Source organism: Pleurodeles waltl, chromosome 8, assembly GCF_031143425.1.
Source record: "Pleurodeles waltl isolate 20211129_DDA chromosome 8, aPleWal1.hap1.20221129, whole genome shotgun sequence".
NCBI lineage: Eukaryota > Metazoa > Chordata > Amphibia > Caudata > Salamandridae > Pleurodeles > Pleurodeles waltl.
This window is the reverse complement of record NC_090447.1, coordinates 500,818,984-500,832,571: the sequence shown is the minus strand read 5'-3', so window position 1 is coordinate 500,832,571 and position 13,588 is coordinate 500,818,984. Positions and strand designations below refer to the sequence as shown.

Below are 13,588 nucleotides of genomic sequence, written 5' to 3'. Positions count from 1 at the left end.
GCTCCCCTGTCCAAGTGTGCATGCTCTTGTTTCCCAGACCTAGTTGGCATTTTTGTGTCTGCTTGCCATTTTGTGTATGTCAGTCTCACTCAACAGCTCTGTTTCTGTCTGGCTCTCAGTGTTCCACTGACGATGTCCATAACACTATGTCCTGGTGTACATGCATTAAGAGGATGGAAGTCAGTGTATTTCCTGCTTCAGGGCCACTCTGCTCCCGAGGTATTCAATTACTTTTAAGCATTTTCACTGACACCCCATACAAATTTGTCTCCTTTATGCCAGTGTTTCATGCCCCACATCAGAGCTCTGCTTGTCCGTTTGTCAGTAAATCCTCTCTCAAAAAATCAGTATGCACCCAGAATGTCTTACTGTGCTTGTATCAGTTTGTGTATCAGTGGTGTCTGCACATTTGTGTGGGACATGCAAGTGACAGTGCTGATGCACAGACCAGCCAGTACTAATTATGCATGAATGAATAAGCAGTTTAGACAATATACAAAAATAATCAGGGCAGTGCAGCTTAGAACATGGGAAGGGAAAGCTCCTTTCCCAACTTTCTGCCACCAGCTGTCCTTGCCAAAGGTTGGCAAGGCAATGTTTTCCTATTTTCATTTCCATCAGCACCCAGGGCCCGTGCAAGTACCCCTAGAAACAGTCTAGAATAGGCCTAGGGCCAGATTTAGTGTTTGGCGGACAAGTATTTCATCACAAATATGACAGATTTACCATCCACCTTAAAATAAGTCATTATATCCTAATTAACTTGTGTTAAGGTGGGCAAAATATCTGTCACGTTTGTGACAGAGTATCTGCCCACCAAAGTCTAAACCAGGCCGTTAGATTTGATAGACTATCATTTGGCGACTAAGGCCCTGATTTATACTTTTTGACGCAAACCGGTTTGCGTCAAAAAACTTGCCGCCGGCTTGCGCCATTCCTGGATGCCAGCCGGGAATCATATTTAAGGAATGACGTTAGCCGGCGGTAAGGCCCGGTTAGAGTCAAAATAAATTACGCTAACCAGGTGGGGGTGGCGTAGGGGAAACAGGAGGTTGTGCGTCGAACAATGGCGCTAGTCAGGTTAGAGTCAGAAAAATTACACTAACCTGACTAGCGTAATTTTTTGACGCACAACCCCCATGGACATGACTCCTGTCTTAATAAAGACAGGAGTCATGCCCCTCTGCCCAATGGCCATGTAGGGGGGCCCAAGTTAGGCCCCCCTATGGCACTTTTAAAAAAGAAAAAAAAATACCTGGATTTACTTGGGATGGGTCCCCCCATCCTTATGTGTCCTCCAGGTGTGGGTTTCCCTCGGGGCAGGGAAGGGCACCTGTGGGCTGCTTCCATGGTCTCTGACCATGGACATGAGCCCACAGGTCCCCTAACACCTGCCCTGACCCAGGCATTAAATAATGGCGCTAAGCAAGCTTAGCACCATTATTTAAGGCCCTCCTCCTCCCGTGCGTGATTTTTGCATGGGAAGATAAATAAGGTGCTAAGGCCTTAGAGTCATTTTTTTCCCCGGGAACGCCTACCTTGCATCTCATTGACGCAAGGTAGGTTTTTACAGTAAAAATATTATGTTAGCTCCAATATTTTGACACTAGATGGGTCTAGCGTCAAAATATAAATATGGAGTTAAGTTTGCGCCGGATTTGCGTTAAAAAAATGACACAAATCCGGCACAAACAGAGTATAAATATGCCCCTAAGAGAGGGATGGACCAGACCCTACCATGGCGTGTGGACTTTTGGCAGAGGCATGATGTAAGAGCTACAGGTTCCAGGGTGACATGGACGGTTTCTCTGTGATAAAAAGTTCTTAGAAGAGTCTGGAAGAGGCCACTTAAAGCATTTTTAACCCAAAACATCTTGCACAAATAAGTCAACGTGTTCCCAACGTTTGCCCACATTATTCATCTTTGCAAGGAAGGATTCGTTAAATGCACTTTCAACCCAAAGCCGGAAGTCCTCGCGCAGCAACAACAACAAAAAAACCTGTGATCACACACCCTCTCCCCCCCACACACACACAACAATGTGAGGCACAAATCAGAACGAGTCCAGCTTTTCACTCTGAACGCTTTTTTGTGTTGTCTTACGCAAACAATACTGCATGCCTTCCAAACAAAACATACTGTGTGATTCTTAAAGTAAAGAATTCTGCCAAACCTTTATCTAAAAACGGAATAATTGTGCAACTGCAAAAACTGCTGTAATGCATGTTAACTAAACAACACTGTTTTCCTTGCTAACATCTGATTATCCGTTTCAACAAGCTAATGGCAAACATAAGATATCCCATTTGCTTATATAAATCCCTTCCAATGTCAACCCAGAATAATACTGTCTGGCATTTATGTTGCCATTTTCATCATCTTTTTAGAATTAATTAGTTGACCTTAAGGCTTAACACACCTGGCAAGGTGGCTCAGGGATTTAAGGATTAACTGATGGTATCTATATATAATCTGCAGGCTAGACGTTCGAATCTCGACATACGTAACTCCTTCCTTAGACCGTTCAAGGGTGAAAAACTGAGAACTATTAAATTGTGTAATAAGAAGGCATGCTAGTAATATTGCCATGAAAGGACAAAATGTATCAGCAAAGTATATGTGTTTAGTGCCACTACGGTTAATAAATATTAAAGGCCACTTCTGGCATCAATGCATATCTGCAAAGCCTCATTTATATGTGTTCATCTGCAGGCATGACTTGAGGATTCGTTAGTTCTCAACCAACGCTTTTTTTAAAATCAGAAACATCTTACAAGGGGCTGCTGTGGAAAGCAGTTGGCATGCAATTTAATTTGTGACTTCATCAGTGTATGCAGGTGACTTTGTGGCATGGGTCATGAGTCCATGGCACCATTTTACAAAGGCTGCTTTTATTAGTGGTTTACTTTGAAATAGAGAGGTGGAGAGTGTGTATATATCTGGGTGGATTTGGATGTCGGGGAAGGTGTTACAGAAAACAGCACATTATCACTGTGAGAAATGGGGTTTCTGGTTGGCTAGGTTATGCACCTCAGCCAGGCAGAATTTACCCGCTCTAGTCAGGGCAAGGGAGTTACAAGTCCAAGATAACCCCTGCTCACCCCCTTGGTAGCTTGGCAGGAGAAGTCAGGCTTAACCCAGAGGCAATGTGTAAAGCGTTTGCACAACACACACAACACACGTGACGCAATATCCCCACCACAAAGGAAACACAACACCAGATTATAGTAAAATATACTGTATTGTACACAAGGCAATTATCCGACCAAACATCACATATCAGTACTATCCTGCTACCTTAGCAGTTGTCAGAACGTTACACGTTAGTTACTCTGCAACCTAGCAGCATTCACACATTACACACAGGTTACTCAGTATTCTGCAACATAAGCAGTAGTCAGGAAAACACGTTATTACATCACAGCACTTGTCATAAGAATATCATAAAATGCCCATAGTAGGAACATTAGAAAACATATGGCAATTTAGAAAAACATATTAGCAAGCATGTACATAAAAGGAACATTTGCATACACATATGTAAAAACATCAACCGCAGGTAGGTAATATATGAATCAAACAAAAGTCTGTAAAAAGAACTTTGGATTGCAACTATATTGGTCCTTTAAACAATACCTGGTTGGATGAAGGCACCTCCAGTGCCTAGAAGGCGAACAATGGGGCCCCCGGTGCTCCTATGCGCAAAACGGGGGCCTCCCTTATACTCTGGGGTCAGAGGAGGGCGACATGCACCTCCTCTCTTTTATAGACAGGCCCCTCCAGGGACTGTGATTACTGGGGGCCCCCAGGGCCTCAACCGGCCCTCACAAGGGGGGCCAAAGCCAGCAAAAACAACTTAGGACAGGAGGGGGGCACCATGCACCCCTTCCGGTTTATTGACTGGCCCCTCCCTGGACCCGCGATCTCTGGGGGCCCCCCCGGGCCTCCACTGGCCCTTCCACCAAGCGGGGGGGCCCACAATAATGCCCGTTTTACCTAACAGCAGAAAAGGAGCGTCCTGCTCCTAACGCAGGGCCAGGGGGAAGGGGGCACTTCACGCACCTTCCCCTGGTCCGGCCGTGAAGCCACAAGAAGATCGGCCCCCTCCTGGGGCCCGAGCAGACACTCGCCTGCACCCGATGCGGTGCGCGAGTGTTCTTCCAGTTCCCGGGCCGCTGCAGTGATCTTATTTAAAGGGGCACAATGCAGCCAGGAGCCTACAAGCTCCCAAGGCTCCATAAGCGTGCTGCAAACCACGGGAAGCACCCCTCGTGAAAAAATGGATGCAGGGGTCAGGGGCCACAGCACCCTGCCCTTGGGGAGCAGAATCTTAAGACAATGTCCTCAGGTGGAGGGCCCAGCTACAAGCCAGCACAATGGAAAGGCAGCAAGTGGCAAGTCCTTCACAGTGACCAGGCAGGTCACAGGTCAGCACAGCAGCAGAAGTCCATGGCGGTTCCTGGTGAGTCCTTTCAGCCTTTGGTGTCCAGTTCCAAGATGATTCCAAGAGTCTCCAAATTGTGGGGAAAATTCCCCTGTACTTATAGTCAGTTCTTACAGTGTTTTACAATGGTAGGGAGAGGAGGTTCCAGCCAGTTACAACTGGTTCTGGGAGTTCCCCCTCTCTCCTTTCAGCACAGGCTCCAAACGTCAGTGGGGGGGTTAACGACCCTATTGTGTGAGACCAGGGCACAGTCTTTACAAATGAAGGTGTGCCCCGCCTCTCCCTTCTCTCAGCCCAGGAAGCCTATTCAGTATGCAGATGGTCCTCTGTGACACCTCCACCCTCCATGTGCACAGGATGTCTGAAAAGTATGCACAAAGCCCCAACTGTCACTCTGCCCAGACGTGGATTGGAGTCAAGCAGCAAAACACCAGAGTCATAAGCACAGATAAATGCGCACTTTCTAGAAGTGGCATTTCTGTGATATTAATAAAAAATACACCCACACCAGTAAGCAGCATTTATTATCACCATCACAACCATACCAAAGACGCCTACGCTACCCCTCATAAATCAGACAGTACCCCTTACACATAAGGCAGGGCATTTCTAATGCAATCCTATGAGAAGGCCGCACTCACAGCAGTGAGACACCAGTTAGGCTGTTTGTCACTATCAGGCCAGGCCACGCAACTTGGCACATGTCCTGCCTTTCTACATACATGGCACCCTGCCCACAGGGCTAGCTAGGGCGTACCATAGGGGTGACTTACATGTAGTAAGGGCCTGGCAAGTAAGTTTAGATGCCAGGTCCCTGTGACGGAAAACTGCGCACACAGGCTCTGCGCTAGCAGGCCTGAGACAGGTTTAAAAGTCTACTTCAGTGGGTGGCGCAAGCAGTGCTGCAGGCCCACTACTAGTATTTAATTTACAGGCCCTGGGTATAGAGATACCACTGTAAAAGGGACTTATAGGTAAATTAAATAGTACAATTAGGTATAAGCCAATCATACCATCTTTAGATGGGAGAGCACCTGCACTTTAGCACTGGTCAGCAGTGATAAAGTGCTCAGAGTCCTAGAGCCAACAGCGAGAGGTCAGAGAAACCAGGAGGAAGGAGGCAAAAAAACTGGGGATGACCCTGCATAAGGCAAAAAGTCCAACAATCACACAGGCGCCTTTTCTACGTGAGTTGTTTGATGTAACGCTCAGTACGCTGGACAATGTTTAGGAGTCCCCAACCCTTGTTGTCAGATCCAATCCTGTGCAATTCCACACAGAGAGGAGGGTCTCTACCATTGCTTAATTTGTGCTTGTTGTATCTGGTGCAGAACACTGGCACTTATTTTTGAGGGCCGGCGCTTAGTTTCTTGCCTCAAGCATTTGTTGCGAGCAAAAGACACATATGGAAAAGACGGAGGAAGAGAAAAACGAAAAAGCGTCACAATGGGAGAAAGCAGAAAGCTGCATTAGTAAGCTGAAGGGGCAGGGAGTGGCTGTAAATGAATTGAAGAGGCCCGAGATGGCTTCAGGATTACGCTGCCTCAGTATTCTGTGCTCGCACATTTAATTGCAGCAGCCGTGGGTTTAAAAGAAGGGCTTTGGGCACTGGCACGTTTTTATTTACAAATTAGGCACTGGTCTCTACCCTGTCCATATAGTGCAGTATTGCTGTTCATTCACCAGATTTCACCGTAGTGGCTGCTAATCAAAATGTAACTTCCTTCATTTCCAGCAGTCTGGTGAAAAGTAACCAGTCACAGTGGAGAATGGGTCACCAGCATGGTCTATGTACCTGCTGGAGCACACATTTGTTGAAGCATATCCACCAACTAATCTAGGATGCAGCTGTCTGGCACCAGGGCCAGGCCAACATGCCTGTGTACTGCCTGCTCCTGGTGTTATGCTGATTATGTCAGTTATTAGTTACAGAGACGATCTTGGTGGACTGTTTTTGTGTCTAGATTTCTATATTTGGGTGATTTCAGGTGTTTATGAAGCAGGTCCAGACTGAAGAGAGCATGCCGACATGTAAACACTTTGGGCCTGATTATAAGTCTGATGGTCACCCGACCGCCAGATTTGTGGTCAGGACTGCTGCTGCTGTGGAAATCCAACTGCCACATAACAACCCTGGGGGTCAGTCCACCAGCTTATCGCCGTCTCCGCTGGGATCAGTGATCCCGATGGGTTGACAGTGGTGCAATTCGCAATCAGCCAGGGTGGCGCTGCTTGCAGCGCCACCCTGCTGATTACGACCAGGTTCTCCGCCAGACTTTTAATGGCGGTTTCACTGCCATAAAAAGGGTGGCAGAGAACAGGTATAGTGGCCACACTGCGCTCCCTATGCACTTGGCATGGGCACTGCAGGGGTCCCCCTGTCCAGCACCCTTGCAATGCTCACTGTCTGCATTACGAGGGTGCTGGTGCCCCCTGCTCGTGGCAGGATTGCTGCCGGCTTTGTTACGAGCCGGCGACAATGCTGATGCCACTTTCTGCTGGGCTGATGGGTGAAAACTTGGTTTCCACACGTCAGTCCAGTGGGAAAGTCGTAATGGGTCCAGCAGGGAGGTAGCCAGTGAGGCGACAATCTCCCCGTCGAAAGTTCAGCGGATGGGTCATTGCATCTGCCAAACTTATAATCAGCCCTTGGTCTCCAACGTGAAGGCTATTAAAAAAAACTAACTTGCATGGATTAGAGTCTGCCATGCCACTAAAATATCATTATGAGTATGCCTGTTTCATGGTCTGTGAGCTCCATTCGGGGAAAATGATCCCTTGCAGACATGCTGTTTTTGAACAGGTGCTCAAGCACAGTGAAGTGGAAATTTGAAATGTTAACTGCTTTCACAGCAGCCTTGCTACATTCCTCTGGGGAGCTCCAGAAGAGTCAAATACATGTTCAGAAGTATGCAAGAAAGCATTGTGATACTACAATGATGAGCATGTCCTGTCATGGGCTGCTGAGCCAGAGGCTGAAATTTAATAAGATGTGAAAGATTAAATGTATATTACAAGGTTCATAGTGCACAGTAAGGCTACAAAGAGTGAAAAGGCTATTAAAGCTATAAACTACGTCTGCAAGCAGCCTGCTGGTTTTGTGTTCAATCCATTTTAGTTTCCCACTGGGCACAGGAGTTAGCCTAGCCTTCGGCTTGCAGGCCTGTTGCCCCTGTCACATAGTGACCTTTCACACACTTAGTATGCTCTGTCTATTCCATGTATTTTATTATTTCTTTTAGATTGCGGCCATTGCTTACATTTTATAAGAAATGTCTTGATTTTCATTATCAGTGCCATTCTGAGAGGGCGTCATTATCAACGTCACTATCAGTGAAACACGTAAGTATTGTCATCATATCCCTTTCTCACTTACATGTGATGGGAACATCATGCACACTTGTTAGGGATTGTTTATGCAATTGCAGACATAAGTCTGCCACATTATCAGTTGTTTAGGAACATACCTGTGTCAGGGATCCTACATGATCTGCACAAATACACCACACAATGACAAGGTCATTAGAGGGGTTCCTTCCAGATGCCATCTACGCTGCACATAACCTTGCTGCAGAACTCAGCCTTTATGTCTTCACAGAGTCTGACCTAGAAACCTCATTCCAAGGTAACAACGGTTGGGGCGCTTCTAATGGACAGGGTACTGACAGATAGGGTTTATCACTACTAGCTCTCCTTAGGGTAGAGATTAGGCTTTCTTTGTTAGGAATTATGTATTTAATGTTTATTCTAAGATGGTGGGAGTTTCATATTCATAACTCTCATCTTCACAATTCTGCTTTTAATACTGTTCATTATCTTAATTGTTGTAGCACATTATTTTACAGTAGATTGCAGTCATTTCAATACATTTATTGAAAACTCTCCTCCATCTCCTTCGTTGCCTTTGTGTGTATGACACTTATTGCTAACAAGAGAAAAGAGTAACTTCCGTTCCACCACAACTCCCCTGAGAAGTTGCATCTAGAGTCCATGCATAAGGCTGGCAGAAATCACCTTTACTGTCTGAGTTTTGGTGAGGTACTGCTTGTAAGCTGGGAGGGTTGGGCCGACCGCTGTGACTTGTAGGAGTGAATCAGTCGCCTACAAACAAAAGTGCTGTCTCCACTACACCTTTAGTCTTGCTAAGGAGCAAGAGCCCAACTACAACAGTTTAATAGTTTGTATGCCACATTCTAGTGTTCTCGAATTGCTCTTGAACTAAGAGCATGCCTATTTGTGATGTTTTGCGAAAGTGCTCAAAAAACGTAACACAAGATGCAGTGATGATACTTACAATACCAAGCCAAACAACACACCAGGCTATATCACCTATAGAAAAGCAGATATGATGTTCTTCAACCACCCTTACCTTGTGGAGATGTAGGTTGGTGATGTTACTGATGTGGACAATTTAGACAAGTGGTTCCCAACCTGTGGTCTGGGCACCCTTGGGGGTCTGTGAAGCCTCCTCTGGGGGTTCGCAACTGCTTAGAAAATTAAATATAATTAACAGATTAATAAGGTGTATATAAATAAAGTGGCTTAACGTACAAGTGAACATTTTAAAGCATACTATAAATGTCAAGGAATTTGAATTTGGAGGCTAAAAGATAAATTAGTAATCTCAAAATGATTTGTGGGAGCAGTGCAAGTGCAGAATACAGTATGGACAATATGTGGATTCAACTGAATTTAGCAAAGCTTTAGCCTTTCTTTTTACATTATTTTTTGTAATGTTTTTATTTATATTTGTTTTCAAATTAAATAATGTGTTATAGTTTGTTTATGTGATTGATGGAGGTCTGTTTCTGCATTTTTTGTATTGTTCTTCTTTTTAAATCATAGACAATGTTTAGGCCAGGGTCCGTGGCTTCTAGTAATGACTCAGTGGGGGTCAGAGTATTCCAATAAGGATTCAGTGGGGGTCCCCAGGTTCTAGTAATAATAAAGCGGGGGTCCATAGAAGTCAAAAGGTTGGAAACCACTGATTTAGGCAATAAACACAGTTTGGTACCCATGTTTTGTGACCTGTGCCTTTCTATATAGGCCGAAGAACTGTGGCAGAAAGGTCAGCTGCCTTTGTCTTAACTTGATACCCGACATTTTGAGCCTGTCCTCCACGGCAACACTGCTGTCCTGCAGAGGTGGCTGTGCTCAAAAGCAGTACTGTCCGTCTGTCTGCTGCTGCAGAACCAAGCCGCAGCCGTGGGTACAGAGCCCAGACAAAGTTTGCTTAAGGCTCATCCATATTTACCAATCAATGACCTATAAGTTCAGGTCCTCCTGCCTGCACACATAGGGGACAATAGCACACACCAGTCTCACGTTTTCCAAAAAACATAATAAAAAGGTTTTCATACATACATTCATACATACATACAAGGTTTTGGCTAGCCTCCTTCATCCATTAGTTTGTTCAAGTGTCCTTCACATTTTGCATCCAACCACTGTACCATTCAAAATGGGGTAATGGAACAGCACACCTCATTTATTGGCTATGTTACACTATGTGACAGACCTTTGCCTTATAAAACGTGCATGAAAAGGAGTGCAACTGGGCATTACGGCAGGTGTAAATGGGCCACTTTTTCATGCAGTTTTTTATTTATATTTTTCCTTTTTTGTGTCCTTTTTGCAAACTTTATATATTTGCACAAAATAAGCAAAACAAAAAGCACACACTTGCCAAGGTCAGACCTATTCGCTTTGTCTAATCTTGTTATTCTTGGATTTGCTATGCCCCCTTTAGCGACCTCAGATACTTTGTTTCTGCCATGCAGCAGACAATGTGCAAACATTTGCTTATTGCATTGTGCTTATGGTGAAGGTCTGCGTGTGTTGAAAACATCTCAAAATTACTTCTGATTTATAGTTCTGCCTAGTTCATAAACTCAATACTTTACTGAGAAGTTTGGGTTTCTGGTTTGTATGTTTATGTTCTCTCCGCTACCCAGTGCCACCTTGAGATGGTGGATTTCTAATGGAATCCAATAACGCATCCTGATTCAGTACCCAAGTTTCTTCTGTACAAGTGTTGTGGTGGCGCACTACTCTTTGTGGATTTTGTATACTTTTTCTCCACTGCAGTCAATGGATAAAATTGTCAGACAGTACTTTTTTGCTATCGAGTTCTTGTTCTGATGGAGTCGATTCCAGCTGTTTGGAAACCTAGAATGTAAGGTCCTGTTTGGAAAATACTTCTGGTGAACAGTGTACCTCATTTGATTTCCTTCTAATATGGTTGATGTTTATACAATTCCTACAGGTAAGCCTTGCCAGCACTCGTTAAAGCAGTTCCCTTTTTCTACAGCTATTGCCTGAAGTATTGTATTTGTCGTCTCTGGCATTACCCAGGCATTACCTGTGAACCTTCAAACTGAAAGGTGTGCACGTCCCATTTCTCACAGCATGTGTTTCCCGTTGTGAAGTCCCAATGGACTCCACAACCAAAGGGACACTACCGTATATCTCTCTGAGAAGTCTTCTGGCCTATATGATAAGTGGTCAGGAGGTTGAAGGTTCCAAGCCTTTCACAGAGCTGTCTGTTTCTATATCTCTTATAACCCCCCCCTACTATGTAGGTGGGAACTTACAATTGTATAGGTGATGTTCTCTGCATGGGATCATCAGAGGAGAGGATTTGTTTTCAGAAGGTGGCCGGCATCAAGTTGTAGCCTCGTCCTTGAAAGCCCTCCTGTACTGGATACTCATTGGTTCTGATGCCAGTAGGCATAAGGGTCGCCATGCTCGAGATCTTTGATATCAAGTCTTGATACCAGAGGTGAATAGTTTGCAATAAACAACACTGGTGTGTAATAAAAGCATTACCCAAAGTCCTACTCGTAGCCATTTAAGTCTTTCCCCTATCAGAAACCTTTTCTCAACTTGAAACACGGGAAAATGGGATACTAAACAGAATGAAAGTGGGGTCAAAGCCCAAAAAAAGAGGTCTGCAAAAGTCCTTCGCCTGGAATAGCCAAGTAAATTAAAAGCAATGAGGGGAATACCTGTCTCCAATGAAAACAAATGAAACAGGTACATTGAGAATAGAGACCTTTTTTGGGAGACTATAGTAGGGACTTACTGTAGTAAACACTATATGCATGTTTAGGTAAAGAGTGAGGTGTCTGTCTTGATAAGTGGGAAACGCTCCCTCAATTAACTATTTATACTCAAACTCAGGAGTAGAATTTGACTGTCATGATGTCACTGTATACTCAAAGCCATGGAGAAGACGTCTATTTACATTCTGTGGTTTCTATAGGAAGCTGATTACATGCAAAGGAAGACCTACATGGAGGCTGTTTGCACAACCACGACTGCCATGATAACAAACGGGACCATTTGTACTCAGTTACTTCTGATAAAGTGAAAATTTGCTTCAGAACGTTTAGATGGTTACAACCGTTCTTGGTTAGTGCCACCATATGCAGCAATAGTTTATTCATAGTAGAATGGGTTTCTGAGAAGGGAGATTGATCGGGATGGTAAGAGTTTTACGAAGGAGTCTATGGTTGCCTTATGGAATTATTATTAGGACTCTCGTGGATTTGAGACCAGGGTCCAGAGGGATGATGTAGGGTTTTAAAGAATAGAAAAAGGGAGATAGAGACAAGGGGGTGGAATAAGATGAAGAGTGACAGAAAAAGAGAGAGAGAGTGGTTAACTTATCTTTCATTTATTCTAGACCTTTTACTTGGGTGGAAAATCTATATTGAAGCGAGAACATTTCACAAATCAGTATAATAAATACTAGAATATCAGGAAATAATTTCACAGTTCTTGCTTGAGTTATTCTGGGATAAACCTAAATTAGATTGCCATCATGACTGTTTGTGGCAATACACCGGTTTGCTTTCAACTGCTAAGATGGCTAACACTTTAGGGAAAGGTAATCGGAGGGAAAAGAAAAACATATCCTCCGGCATACAACATCTTTTGAATTGTATCACTTCCATTCCTTGCTCAAGCCATTATATTACTTACATTCAGTACTCAATCCTCCTGAGCACATAATCAACAGAGTGGCAACACAGATCCTAGAATAGTCAAATGAAATTCCTGCACAGCTCCATTACAAATCCTTACCCACGATAAACGGTGAACTGGTAGTGGAGGCCGCATGATTCAGCAGCAGTGAATACACCACATGCCTGAGGTTAAGAACTGAAGTCTCGTCGGCTTATTGTGTGCTTTTCCAAAGTCACCTGAAACTTTGTTCCTGCATATTTACCTAGGATTTTCAGTGGCTTACGACGTTTTCAATGGCCTGCTATCTCCTAGGAACAGCCAGCAAACAAAACTTCCATATCAATGGTAATTGTTACACTTGTCTTGACTTTGATGAATTTTCTGTATTTCTCTATTATGGTTGCATGCATTCTGTTGTTATTTCTACAATCTTTCACACGTGTACAGTGCTACCAACTCGGCAAACACATTTTAAGAAAACACTGAGGGTCACTGCTTCATGTGAGTAACATCATACCCACACAAGACTCGGGCACTACAGAATGTTTTGCAATGTCACTGTCCATGAGGGTCACTCCAACATAAATAATGAATCAACATTTTGTGAACTAAAAACCACAATCAGAAATTAGATTTTGAAAACATAAAATAAATGTCATTGCATTTCCAATTGCTAGTTTCTCAACTAAAAGAGATACAACTTTACCAGGGCAAGCGAACTTGCACTGATGCAAACCTATCTCTACAGAATTCAGACATGTAGTGGCCAATGACAGAACAGAATCGGAAGATTGTAAACCTTTAAAAAACGAATTGTGTTCGTTAGGTATTGATGGGACCTGTAGCCTTGATACGAGAAGGGACCAGCTTTCCTGACAGTAATTTGGAAATATAAATGCAAGTTCGACAGTCATAAAACCTCACAAGAATGTAACAGCAGCAGCTAGGTATGTTTAGCAAAACTAGCGTTCGCCCTTGCGTTTACACTACAGATTATTGACTTTTAGGTTCACGTTCCCCTTAGTAGAATAATACAACTTCAATTAAAAGGTAATAAGGGCAGCTATGCATCATTACATACAAAATCTCCTATTTATCTTGTTTCGCCTACCGATTATTGACATTTTAACTCTCATAACCATTAGTAATAGTCATCGCCCTGTCGTTTTCCA

At 43.9% G+C, this 13,588-nt stretch overlaps 1 protein-coding gene across 5 annotated transcripts in view; it reads right to left on the bottom strand.

Moving 5' to 3' along the window:
• Positions 1-13,588, bottom strand: part of ST6GAL2 (ST6 beta-galactoside alpha-2,6-sialyltransferase 2) — a 268,350-nt gene that overhangs the window by 231,810 nt on the left and 22,952 nt on the right. For 3 of the 5 annotated variants that reach the window (XM_069204461.1, XM_069204462.1, XM_069204459.1), the window contains exon 2: positions 8,815-8,929. The exons of 1 other annotated variant lie outside the window; for it this stretch is intronic. The gene's annotated coding sequence lies outside the window, so the exon portion shown is untranslated. Of the gene's footprint in view, positions 1-8,814; positions 8,933-13,588 lie in introns of all 5 variants that reach the window. One more of the 5 variants, XM_069204460.1, reaches the window with a different exon arrangement.